This window comes from Stegodyphus dumicola, chromosome 1, assembly GCF_044657685.1.
Source record: "Stegodyphus dumicola isolate Sdum_Otavi_A_Nest chromosome 1, ASM4465768v1".
In the NCBI taxonomy this organism is placed as follows: domain Eukaryota; kingdom Metazoa; phylum Arthropoda; class Arachnida; order Araneae; family Eresidae; genus Stegodyphus; species Stegodyphus dumicola.
In genome coordinates, this window is record NC_140768.1 from 198,924,712 (window position 1) to 198,937,962 (window position 13,251).

Genomic DNA, 13,251 nt, shown 5'->3' on the forward strand with positions numbered 1-13,251 from the left:
AAATATAAAACCTCCTCTTAAGCAGATAACTTTCATGTGCTTTGCCTAAATTAAACAACCTAACCTTAATAATTTCTAAATTATAACGTAAATTATCATATCTCAGATGCTAATTAATTTAAAAGCAAAATAAGTAATGCTAATTTTTATCGTCGAACAGCATTTGAAATGCAGGCAACTTAGATATAAATTAAATTTTACAACAAATGTCAAAGCACTATCGTAGGAATGAAATGAAAGTGAGAAAATGAAAATGCATACATAAAATCTATGTATTTGTTATAAAAAATGTATTTTTACCTTAATTTCATGGTTCTTAGAGGCTTTTTGATTTTATCATCACTTAAGAATAGAAAATTTTACATGACTTCTACATCATTATAGCAATGTACAGTAGTACCTCGCGATACGATGGGTTCACGATACGATGTGTTCAAGATACGAAGTGGAATATCGCAAATATTCGTGCTCGCGAAACGATACGTTTTTCGCGATGCGATCCCAATATCTCTTGCCGCTTGAAATTGTTTTGAAGTTGGCGCGCTACGGGCAAACCTCACGCGTCACTAAGCAAGCCTCAATACGTCACTATTCAAGCTGTTCTGGTATTGGTCGACGTGACGTCATCTTCCTTTCTCTATAAATCCTGTTCTCCTATTGGTCGGCATCACAGTATCGTAGGATACCGAGTCCACACAAAGCGTCGATGTGATATCGTTCTCTCCTTCTCGAGACCGCGTGGCGTTCGTACAGTTCATACGATATTCTTGTGATTGTGTGATCGTAATATTATTTTGTGATAAACTTTATTCGCCATGGGTCCTAATGTGCTTCTAGTGCTGGTGGTGATAAGGGGAAAAGAAAGTCATTGATAACCATGGAAGTGAAGTTGGAAATTATAAAAAAATACGAAAGTGGCATGCGCATCATGGCTATTGCTAATGCATATAGACGAAACCAATCGACGATTAGTACCATTATAAAGAATAAAGAAGCCATTAAAGCCAGCAAGTCTGCAAAGGGCATTACCACCTTCTCATACAATAGAACTGCCCTAATGACGAGATGGAGACTCTTCTTCTTATTTGGATAAAAGAGAAGGAAATTGCTGGTGATACGATAACACAAGCTGCTATATGCCATAAAGCCACTGCGATCTTTGAAGACCTCGCAAAAGCCCAGAGAGACGAAGGAGGCGAAGGACATCAACACAAGAGGCCCCAACGTTCAAAGCATCTCATGGGTGGTTTGAACGATTCAAGAAGAGATCGGGGATACATAACGTGGTCAGGCATGGGGAAGCTGCCAGCGCCGATGAAAAAGCAGCGCAAGAATTTATCGAGGCCTTCAAAAAGTTAATCATCGATGAAGGCTACATCCCTCAACAAGTCTTCAACTGCGATGAAACGGGGCTTTTCTGGAAGAAAATGCCCCGTCGTACATACATCACAGAAGAAGAAAAGAAACTTCTTGGACACAAACCCATGAAGGATAGGCTTACTCTTTCCCTATGTGCGAATGCCAGTGGGGATTTAAAAATAAAACCCCTACTGGTATACCACTCAGAAAATCCTCGTGCCTTCAAGGCACATAATGTGTCGAAGGATAAGCTCGCCGTCTTTTGGAGGTCCAACGCCAAAGCTTGGGTCACGAGGCTTTTATTTGTTGAGTGGGTTAATTGCTGCTTCGGACCTGCAGTGAAAAAATATTTAGAGGAGAATGGTCTTCCTCTAAAATGCCTCCTTGTGCTCGACAATGCCCCTGCTCATCCTCCTGGTCTTGAAGAACAGATACATCCCGACTTCGACTTCATCAAAGTGCTCTATCTGCCACCGAACACCACTTCCATCCTCCAGCCTATGGACCAGCAAGTCATTGCTAATTTTAAGAAGCTTTACACAAAGCGCCTTTTCAAACGATGTTTCGAAGTGACAGAGAGCACGCAACTCACACTCCGTGAGTTTTGGAATAGTCACTACGACATTGTCCATTGCTTAAAAATCATAGAAAAGGCATGGGGTGAGGTCTCAAGGCGCACCTTGACTCAGCATGGAGGAAACTCTGGGCAGCTGTGGTTGCAGAACGAGACTTTGAGGGTTTCGAAATCCCTACTGAAGAAGAAGCTGTGGATGATCCTGCTCCATTGGAGGAGATTATTTCTCTGTCAAAGTCTTTGGGGCTTGTCGTCGATGAGGCTGACATTGATAACCTACTCGATGAGCACAAGGAGGAGCTCAACACTGACGACTTGAAGGCATTGGAGGCGATGCAAATCAGCGATCTTCAAGAGGAACATCATTCGAGTGTTGAGGAGGAGGTGGAGGTGGCACTGACATCTACGGAAATACGGGAAGCCATCGGTTGGTTTGAAAACTTAAACAGTTTTATTGAAAAAAAGCACCCAGAAAAAATGCGTACAGCTCGTGCAATGGACAATGTGAATGACATTTGTATGAGTCATTTTCGAAACATTTTGAGGAGTCTTCAGAAACAGGCTTCTTTAGATAGATATTTTTCGAAGAGAAGTGCCCCAGAAAGTGAAGAAGCGAGTGTTTCTAGTAAGAAAACTGGAAAGGAAAGTGAAGACGATGATGTATCACCTCAAATTTAAGTTCAGTTAGTTAAAAAAAAAGAAAAAAAAATTACAAAAGATAAAAAATTATAAAAAAAAATATTTTAAGTTTTCATTACTGTGTCTGTAATTTTACATAAGAAATTTAATTTTAAAAGAAATTTAATTTAATTTTAAGTTTTCATTACTGTGTCTAAGTTTTATAAATGCTGTGCGCAATTTATCAGTGTCGTAATAAAAACTATCCGTCGCTGACTGTACAGCACTTTACGGTAAGTGAAATTAATTTTTCTTTTTATTTTTTATTTATTTATAAGGTTATTTTAATTTATAAATGTGGTATAAATGATTATTGTGTGTATGTGGTACTTAATATACTATTTTGTGACTAATTATTATTATGTATAGACGATTTTGGTGTTTATATATGGGGCGTTGCACGAATTAATTAAATTACATAAGATTACATTGTTCATTATACGATTTTTTACGATACGATCCCGGTCCAGGAACGGATTAAGATCGTATCGCGAGGTACCACTGTATATATTTATAAATATTATTAAATCAAACTGAATTATGCAAGTAAGGCAGTTTGATTTAATAATATTTGAGAAATGAACTGGCATTCTAAAATGTACAACCTAATTTTCATTTCGAAAGGATAATGAAAATTATTGCATCTGATCTGGTTAACTTAAAACAAAATTAGCAATGTCAATTTTTTATTGTTTGAAAGTAGTCAAATAATGTGCAAATTAGATTTCAAAACATTATTAAATTATATACGAATGAAATGAGAGAAATGACAATACACACACACACATATATAGTATAAAAAATCCATTTATTTGGTGGAAAAAATAAAAGAGATACTTTACCATGATATAACCCTACATTTATTTTGAAAGTTTTTTTATAGTTAGTTGCACATGTGGACAATAACATGCCACAAGAGAGTCACTGTTTAAAGCTTCTAAATGTATTCTAATTAATGAAAAAAGAATTTTGAGGGAATACAGAGCTATCAAATCAGGATTGTATGTGCAAACTGCATTTCGAAGAGCATTTTATTGATAAATTTTACAGCCATAGGATTATATGTGCAAACTGCATTTCGAAGAGCATTTTATTGATACATTTTACAGCCATACTGTCAGAGTTGAGGAAACAAAAATTTTATGAGGCAAATCATTACATAAACCTAAAGCAATACTTATCATATTTAACGAATCTTACGCTATTCAGAACTACAATGATCAGCTTTGATCACTGAAATAGTGAAAGATCTTGATCACATTTATTACATCGATTGTTTGACATTGTTGTACAATAATGGTAAAAATGGTTTGACAAAATATTATTAAACACGCCAATGTGAACTGTCAGTACAGATGATGGTGTATTTTGGTGTATTTAATTATGGCAAAGCACACTAGGGCTATCTGCCTAAGGGGAGGGATGCCTTCGTGGAAGACTTTTTAAGGGAAACTGGCTCGTATACACGTTACACATGGGGAAAACCACGAAAACACCCATGCAGCCAGCCCGTTCGCGGGATTCGAACCTCGGACCGAACTACCAGTGTTCAGCGACTTTACCGCTCGGCCGCTGGTGGGCTAGTACAGATGATATTTGCTGTGGTGGGGGGGGGAGTTTTCATTAAAAGGTGATATTTCTTGTATCTTGAAATTGTAGCTTATTTAAGTACAGCTTCTTTTCGTCGAGTTCTATGAAGTTTTAAAAATTTACCTTTCTGACTTATGTTTGCTTGCTTGTTTAAAGCTTCTGTGTAAAAATGAAATCGTGTGATAATATAAAATCTTATAATTTTTTTGGTCAGCATTATTTTATGTAAATCACAACCTACATAATGACTTAATTTGAGCGATGATACAAATTGTACAACACTGCTTCTTTCTATTATATTTATATTAAGAAAATTCACAAAACACTTCTCAAGATATTCAATCAATGCATATAAACTATTTGAAGGATGTGTAAGATTCTTTTTACTGACTAAAGAAATAAATTCAGATTTTACTGTGCTTCCTAGTCTTACATTTCTTAAAACTTCTGAACAAGCAATACATTTCTCCTCTTTAATCCACTTTCTAGCAACATATCCCGCAATGTAATAAATTATACGTGAGTCACTTTGTTGCGATGTGTACGTATGATCAACAGCTGTACAATAGAAATCAAATGATGAGCATGCATCAACCAACTGACCTTTTTCAATCAATTGGTCAATTACATACTCAATATGTTGACTATTTTTTACAGCATGCATTTTATCAATGGAGGGTGCAAGAAGTGCAGTGATAACTTCCTCTGATACATTTCCATGCTTTGGTGACTTGGCAAGATTGTAAAAACGCAGTGTTTCAATAATGTTCAAAAATTCACTATCATTACATCTTTAGACTTAGTTGATCATTACAACCTTTAGACTGTCTGATAATACCAAATAAATTTTCTAATGCATCTTGACTTTAGTCTTGAAGTTAAAATGTATTTTAAATTTAATTCTTATGTCATGTAATGAAGTAGAAACAATGTTGATTTTAACGTTACATGTAACCCTTCAACAGTTGAATGACTAATCAAACCAATAATTTCATATTTTGTTCTTTAGTGAGCTTTTCCCATTCATCCAGAAATGACAAAAAATTTAATAATGCCGTGTGCTTGTCTGAATTTAAAAATAAAGCTTCTGCAGGATATCTAGATGTCATTATATGAATTAATGACTTTATCTGTTTAACAAACTGTATTGTACCATCTAAATTCCCGTACATTTCTTCTATTTCATTATGGAATAAATGAAGGCCATTGACTACTTCATTTCCAAACAACTGAAATGCTAAATCCACTCGCATCTTTCAAAGTTATTCGGAAAAAGATGCTTTCTATTAATATGGGGCATTGCTTTTAAGTAACAACACCACAATCTTTCTTCCATGCACAAATTATATGCTCTGTGTTGTGGTGATCCACGGTTTGAAAATGGTTTCTGAATCAGAAGAGATTCGTGCACTAACCTAGTGCTTCGCATTAGAGAGTAAAGAACATCTATGATATAAAAATATACTTTTATTTACACAGCGAAAACGCGCAGCAACATTATTAACGAAAGCTCATTCTCCTAATCAATTACTTCTTTTTACACTCCGCTTGCGCATGCGCACTGCCAATTACCAAAGGAACTTGGCAGATACTGCCATCTGTTGGATAAACTATTCGCTACATATTCCTCCCACCTGAATTTACTGGGAGGTAAATTCACACATCTGTTAAGTATAATATATGCATAATAGTACAGTATACAATATTGAAGTATAAAATTATGCCTACCAAGATGTTCTAATTAAATTGAAATACAAATTTACCTGGAGATGCAGCATTCCATAATTTTCTAGACATATTAACAGATAATACTAAACCTAGAAAAATAAAAATAAATCAAATTATTACAAAGTATTCAAACAAGTACAAAACATTTCACAGACATATCACTGGTTTCACAGTTCTACCACTGCTGGTAGTCATAGGAATATTTTCAATCATATCCTTTTGGACTGGGTTATCCAGCTCAAGTCTGTACAGTCTTTGCACTGGTCTCAGAAACTCAGAAGTCTCTGTTTTTATGACAGCAAGTCTTATTTGTCCATCACGACCAGGTAGCAGCTTTATGACACGCGCCAGGTTCCAAAAAGCACGTTTTTTGTTGTTATCTTCAAGTAGAACAATTTCACCCACCTGGAGAGGTTTAGCTATAGAGTTTTTAATGGACTGCTGACGTAACTGTCCTAGATATTCCACACGGAATCTTGCTCTAAGTTGTTCTCTCACCTTTTGTAGATACTTAGCTCGTTTACTCAGTTTTTCCTTATCCACTGTATCGATATCAGGTACTCCTGATTTGGAAATCTCCCGCAGGAACATTTCTGGAGTTAATGGGGATGAATCTTCAACGTCTTCCGACACGTAGGTAAGTGGCTTAGTATTGATAACTCTCTCACAGTCGCATAGTACTGTAAGCAACTCCTCGTAATCCAGAGCAGCACGACCTAGAACTTTTCTCAGAATCTGTTTCACCATTTGAACTAAACGTTCCCACCAACCGCCCCACCAAGGTGCGGAAGGAGGAATAAATTTCCACTGAATTCTTTGCTCAGCGGCGTTTGATCGCATACTCTCCCAATCAATTGTATGCAGAAGACTCTCCGCTCCTTTAAAATTACTGCCATTGTCTGAGTATATTATAGATGGTCTTCCGCGACGAGAAATGAAACGTCTCAATGACTGGAAAAAAGCTTCAGTTGTCAAGGATGTTACTGACTCCAGATGAATGGCCCTATAGACCGCACATGTGTAAAGAACAATATAAGCTTTTCGACTATCTTTAAGGTAGAGGGGTCCTGCCAGATCGACACCCACTATCTCAAAAACATTTGCATCACGTACTCTATCTTTCGGCAAAATTCCTGGAGTTACATCACAACTTTTGGATTTAAATCTTTGACATTTAACACATTTTCTAATGCAGTTTCGTACTGTCTTACGAGTTTTGAGGATCCAATACTTTTCCCGCAAGTGAGACATCACCATAGAAGTACCAGCATGCAGCAGCTCATTATGTGCATTCATTATTAGTAAGTTTACTACTGCATGATCAGATGGCAAAATGACAGGAAACTTAAAGTCATCAGTATCGTCGCGATAAGAAATATTGGTTTTAGCTCTGATCAAACCATCACGATCAACTATAGGTCTGAGGTCTTTAATTTTATCATCGTTCACACTCTTAAATGATTCTCTTTGAACCAATAACATAAGAGTTATCTCAGCTCTTTCAATTTCCGAAACTGACAAAATTTTGGAGGTTTCGTTTGTAATTCTTCGTAATTTAAAGTAAAACCTAAGAATCCAACCTAACATGCGTACAATTTTCTTTATGGATGAAAAGTACCTGTAATACCAATTGTCAGGTTTAGAATCTTTGTTAAGAGTTGTCAATACTGATTTACGCCTTTCTGAATTTATGATCTCTTCGTCCGGCAAATCGGTGCCTCTTGACCATGACGATTCTGGTTCTAACAGCCATGATGGGCCCTCCCACCATTTCGACAGCAAAAACTGTTTAACTGAACAGCCTCTAGAAGGGAGATCGGCGGCATTCAGCTCCGAAGGGATGTAATGCCAATCTTCTATTTTTGTAAGTGTTCTGATTTCTTGGACACGATTCCAAACGAAAGTTCCCCACCGTACGTCTCGCTGGATCCAGCACAAAGCGGTTGTTGAGTCAGTCCAGAAGAATGTTCTTAAATTTGGCATGTTCAAATCTGAAAAGACCATACGTCCCAAGCGTGCTCCGATTAAGCAGGATAATAATTCCAAACGAGGAATGGATATACTCTTTAAAGGCTTAACTCTAGTGCGTGCTTGCACAAAATTTAAATAAACCTTATTTTCGGTCTTCACTCTTAAGAAAATGCAGGTAGCATAGGCATGCTTGCTGGCATCGCTGAAAACATGAAGACTTACATCTTCGTTAACCGATCTGTCAATATTAAGCCATCTAGGAATTTTGACATCAGACAGCAGTTTCATTTCCTTTACCCCTTGTATGGACTTCTTTTCTAAATGTTCTGGCAATTTTTGATCCCAATTTAATCGTAATTTCCAACACTCTTGCAATATCACCTTTGGGAACAGGGTAACGGGAGAAAGGAAGCCTACTGGGTCAAATAACTTATGCGCGCAAGAAAGGAGTGTTCGTTTACTCGCGACAATCTCCTCTTTCTTTAGTGACTCAATTTTACAGGAAAGAGTATCATCCTTCAAATCCCAGTTTAACCCTAAAACGCAAACGAATGTATCTAATTTAGAGTTGGGAATTATTTCCGTTTCACAATTCGACTGCCATCCTCTAAGATTAAACTTTCCCAGTGACAATAACATTCTCGATTCTAGTACAAATCTATTCAATTCTTCAACATTCTTAAAACTAGTCAGGCAATTATCAACATAGAAGGACTCCTTCAAAATGTTGGCTGTAACTGCAAACTGATCTGGGGCACGATTTAAATGATAGTTCAACGTAGCGGCTAACAAAAATGGACTACAGTTAAGCCCAAAAACCACGCGACTATGTCTGTAAATTTTAGTATTCTCTTCTTTTGCACCTTTCCAAAAGAAACGCAAATAATCTCTATCCTTCTCTCTTATACCAATCTGCAAGAAGGCTTTCTCAATGTCTGAAATTACTGCAAGAGAATATTTCCGAAAACGATTCAACAATGTTGGAATTATTTCTATTAGGTTGGGACCTTTCTCAAGACAATCATTTAAGGAAAGTTCTCCTTTGGCGTGTGCCGAAGCATCAAAAACTGGCCTTACTCGCGTAGTTTCGCTAGATTCTTTAAAAACCGGCCTATGAGGTAAATAGTGCTCTCTATCTACTTCGCCTTCATTTACCTCTTCAATAATTCGTTCCTTCAACCAAGTATCAAATACTTCCTGATAAACTTTAATTTGATTCGAATCTAATAATTTCCTTCGCGTATTAGTCAGGCGTTTTTCTGCCAACGTTTTATTATTAGACAAGCGAGAGGGGTCCAGTACCCAAGGTAATGCAGTTTCATATCTCCCGTCTGAATCCAAATTCAAATTTTCCTCAAAATATTGCATGGTCTCCTCATGAATTTCAGCTTTCTTTTTAGACTCAACTGGGTCATTTATACCAATAACGTCTAACTTCCACAAGTTTTCTGCTGATCTTTCGTTTAGCAATAAAGAAACACATGCAAGAGAAACATTTATACCCGAAGATTCCTTCGCTGGAATTTTACCCATTAAAATCCATCCCAAACTTGTTTCCATCGCGACCGGACCACTTTGTAAACATTTAATATTTCCGGTGAATAATTTTCCAGCAATATCAGAACCTATCAACAATTTAATGTCACTTTCGTTTTCGAGAGCATTACCCTCTACATCTGACACTTGAATATTTAATTTACGAAGTTCTTTCAACCAAGGACCTTTAGGTATTTTCTTAACATCAGAACAGATAACAGATTCACTTAAACAATGCACACTACATACATATTTATTATCAAGGCTACTCAAATTAACTATATATTTAGAATGCAATTTTTCTTTTGTTTCTACACCTCCGAATAATTTATGAACTAATTTCACTTCACCAACACTGTTACATTTCAAAGAATCTGTAATATCTTTCGTTAAATAACTTCTCTCGCAACCCGTATCTATAATCCCTCTGACTATCCTTTCCCTGTTGCCATTTTTTACCCTTACGATTAATGTTTGTAGTAACACATCGGAGCTCGCGGATCTGCTAGCCAAAACATTGACCTCATTTTTCGCCACAGGCTCTACTTGTATAGTCTCTTTCAATTGAGAAGGAACTTGTTGACACATTACTGCCAAATGCCTTTTCTGGCGAATTAAACACTTAACCTTGGACTTACAGTTACGAGAAATATGGTTTTTCTTCAAGCATAATAGACATAAACCCTTCTTAAATATTAAATCTTTTTTATCCTGATATGTAAGCGTACTAGCTTTAAAACATTTTTCTGTTAAATGTGGCTTATCACAAAATAAACACGATTCCTCAACTTTCTTAATAGGAGCATTTTCTTTAAATTTGTCTCCTGTATACAAATCATTACAAGTAGGAATATTAGACTCATCATTAATGTAACTTTTAGATTTTCTACTTTTATCAAAAGAAAAACGCGCTAATTTAATTCTCTCTTCAGATATCACTTCATTTTTCAAAAACAGAAGAATAGATTCAAGATCGCTCTTACCTTGTTGTGACGAGCTCTCCCGTTCCCTCTCCCACACGCGTAAGATGTCAGGGGGCAGGCAAGATTCAACTAACGGAAAAATAACACTAGCGTATTTATCTTCAGTCACACCGAGAGATTCCAGAGCACGCAGTTTTGTTTCTAAACTGTCGTACAACGATGATAGCGCAAAGTCCTTTTTGGTTGCATTATTATTTATCAACACAAGATTCAATAAATCCCGAACGTACACTTGTATAAGAATATCTTCACGTCCAAAACGATTCTTTAAATGTTCGATGACTTTCGGATAATTTTCTTTAGTTGTCGGGAAACTCTGCACTATTTCCCGTGCTTTCGATTTGGCAGCAGTAGCCTGGATCAGATATACGAATTTCAAATGATCATCTAGCACTGGATCTTCGTGTATCTTACTAAAGGTATTCCAGAAATTCAACCATTGTCGTGGATCACCTGTAAATTCAATCAAATTTATTTTCGGAAGCTTCAAATTCGTTGCCGTTGTTCTTGAATCAACAGTTCTGGTTTCATTTACCGATGCATGAGTCAGCAAATTTTTCTCTAGTTTCACAGTGATTTGCTTCACTTTCATCCTGGCTGCTATTAATTTCTCCTTGTAAGTCTCACATGACTCAAATTCTTTAGTATATTCTTCTTGCGAGACTTCTTTCGATTTTGATAGGAGATCCAATATTTCTTCATCCAACTGTTGTAGTCGAATTCCTTTATCTTCCAGAATTTCCAGGGACGATAATAGAACATCACTGTTCAATTCTGACTCATTCAAATGTCCATGTAGGCTATTATATGCTTTCGTGAAGGCTGCACGCAGTGGTATTCTTCTTACTTTCAAGGCTTCCATTTCTGCTGTTAAACCATCAAAAGTGTCCTTTACCTAACTAATGCGTCCTGTCACGGACGCCACTTTTTATTGTGGTGATCCACGGTTTGAAAATGGTTTCTGAATCAGAAGAGATTCGTGCACTAACCTAGTGCTTCGCATTAGAGAGTAAAGAACATCTATGATATAAAAATATACTTTTATTTACACAGCGAAAACGCGCAGCAACATTATTAACGAAAGCTCATTCTCCTAATCAATTTCTTCTTTTTACACTCCGCTTGCGCATGCGCACTGACAATTACCAAAGGAGCTTGGCAGATACTGCCATCTGTTGGATAAACTATTCTCTACACTCTGGGCGCACTTCTCCATATGGTGTGTAAAATCCATGTTTCAAAAAGGCATTTCGCATACATTTTATTAAATGCGGAAAGTCAGATATAAAATTTAACTTGCGCGTTTCATCATATGGATGATTTATCTGATATTCAGTTGTATTATCTGATTAGAGTACCCATACCACATTTCTTCCACATTACTTTATTCCACGTAGCACCATCACAAGTTATAAAATCTACATACAGACCTGCATTTTCTAACAAAATTGTTGCTTCTATTATCAAGTCATCAAGCAAGGTTCCTTTAATATTGTTGCATGTGGCAAAAACTGCGACAATCTGCTTCCAGTCACCCACAAATGGTTGAAATAGGAATACTAATCCATGATTGCTTTGCTTTTTTTTCATTTTGAAAATTTCCTAAGTCCACAAATCCTTCAATTTGACCATCTGAACTCACGTGCAAATTTTCAGACAACTTCATTTCATCTATCAATATACCACCATGGAGAAAATATGGTTCTCTACTTTGAGTTTTCACTTTGATTGCCTGAAAAACAGAATCACAGAAACCAAATCCACTGCGGTAATTTTTAACATATCTTTGTAGGCAGTTCTTTCCAGGCACAATCAAAATTTTATTTTCACGGATATGTTCACAAAGTTTGGGTCCTTTCATTCTCATTATTATACATTCAATTAACCATTTTCGATCATAAATCATACCTTGAGTACTTTTACGTTTGGAGGCATTATTATAAGCATTTATAGCAAGTAATTGCTTCGGATTTGAGACAACAACAGAAGTGCCCATTTCATTTGTTTTTTGTTCCTTCAGTTTTAAGGATAACTCTGTAATTTTTTTCTTAAAAAACATATCAATTTGTTTTTTCTATTATTGCTTAATTTTGATTTCAAATAATTATTTTTACAAATTTTTCTTTTCAGTAATCTATTTACATATTTACAATGCACACATGTTGCAGACTCATTAATCTTAATTGTACACTTTTTACTGTACATCTGATCATGCATAATATTTACATATTTATGATAGTGCTGATTTTATTCCAAAATGGTTTCAACTCCACTGCAGACAGGTATTGCCTCAACATTATACAGTAAAATTACCAGCTCGCTCACAGCATTAAAAGTAACAGATTGAGCTTTTTGGCCACACATGAAAACATCTGCAGTGAATTCATTATTTTTTTCAATGATACTGACTAATTTTCTGACCAAAGGGTACGGAAATTTTTATTAGAAATCAGATTTAAGAATACTATGGATTGAGGACAGCTTTTGATTTTTAATTTTGACCAAAATGGAGAAGGTAACTGGGCAGTTTCTACATCACTTATCGCTACAGTTCTTTTAACAGGGATGTTTGAAATACCAATATTTTCTTTATTCATACATATTTTTTTTGTCACAGTTGTTATATTATTTCTGACTTTCCTTTTCTGTGGTAGAGGTTTATTGAAATACTTTGGAGCATTCGGAAATATGCTACGTATTCCTTCAGGTTTAAGCAGTGGTTTACCTCTTGGAATTTTTATTTCCTCACCGTTAACAATATGATGGTAAAATTTCTCAATAAAATGTTCTTCAAAATGCAGTTCACACACACTGTGGTGGATCGATAGTTCT

At 36.1% G+C, this 13,251-nt stretch overlaps 1 pseudogene; it reads right to left on the reverse strand.

Moving 5' to 3' along the window:
• Nucleotides 1-11,603: 11,603 nt before the first annotated feature.
• Nucleotides 11,604-12,415, reverse strand: LOC118184592 (uncharacterized; annotated as a pseudogene).
• Between the last annotated feature and the right edge of the window lie 836 nt (nucleotides 12,416-13,251).